The sequence below is a fragment of the Amphimedon queenslandica genome, unplaced genomic scaffold, assembly GCF_000090795.2.
Source record: "Amphimedon queenslandica unplaced genomic scaffold, v1.1 AMPQUscaffold_13320, whole genome shotgun sequence".
NCBI lineage: Eukaryota > Metazoa > Porifera > Demospongiae > Haplosclerida > Niphatidae > Amphimedon > Amphimedon queenslandica.
This window is the reverse complement of record NW_003546444.1, coordinates 75,908-76,924: the sequence shown is the minus strand read 5'-3', so window position 1 is coordinate 76,924 and position 1,017 is coordinate 75,908.

The following is a 1,017-nucleotide window of genomic DNA, read 5'->3' as shown; positions in this document are numbered from 1 at the left end:
TATAGCGGAAAATTTTCGTGGCCCAAAATTTTCGTGGATTTCGCGTTTTTTTCGAAACCCACGAAAATAAAAATCCGCGAAAATTGATTTTATACGGTTTAAGATGGCCGAATTGTAGAAAACTACGAAAATTAAAGCCACGAAATTGATTTTTGGACGGATCCACGAAAATTTTGGGCCACGAAAATTTTCCGCTATACGGTACCTGTATTGCACCAACTGTGTGTATTTGGATAAGTAAACAGGTCTAGCTGAAAGTCTGTGTGACAGTTAAAAGTGTAAAATCTTCTTTTTTGTGAGCTTCTGCTGATAAAGATTAAATTAATACACTGTATTGTAGGCTATGGGTATGCTTTTATTTTGTTTGGGTTTTTCTCTTCATACTGTTGCTTTCAGGCTGGATCAATTCAAGCAATAATTTCGGCTTTTTATAATTTGTACAAAACATTCATAAAAGGGAAGGCATTATTATGTCATGTGAAAAGCTAAAGAATAAGCTGATTTCCAGACTTAAGCTGGTTCATATAAAATTAGAAGTTGCATTTGGCTAAAGACTGCTCATTAGCTTATTATTATTATCTGTTTTTTCCAAAAAATGGCTCCAAAAATCACCCCCAATTTTTATTACATTTTCTAATACATATTGATGTCCTTATGCTGTGTAGAAAGTTTGAGCTGATTCAGACTTCATTTTTTCAAGTTATGGCCATTTTTTAAAATGAGCCAAAATTCTGAGAAATACCCAAGGCTATATATAGTCCATGGTTTTTTCCAAAAAATGACTCCAAAATCACCCTAAATTTTTATCTCATTTTCTAATACATATTAATGTCCTTATGCTGTGTAGCAAGTTTGAGGTGATTCCGACTTCAATTTTTCAAATTACAGCCATTTTAAGGAAACGGCAAAATTCTGAAAAATAGCCAAGGCTAGCCCATGGTTTTTCCAAAAAATGGCTCCAAAATCACCTCCAATTTTTATTACATTTTCTAACACATATTGATGTCCTTATGCTGT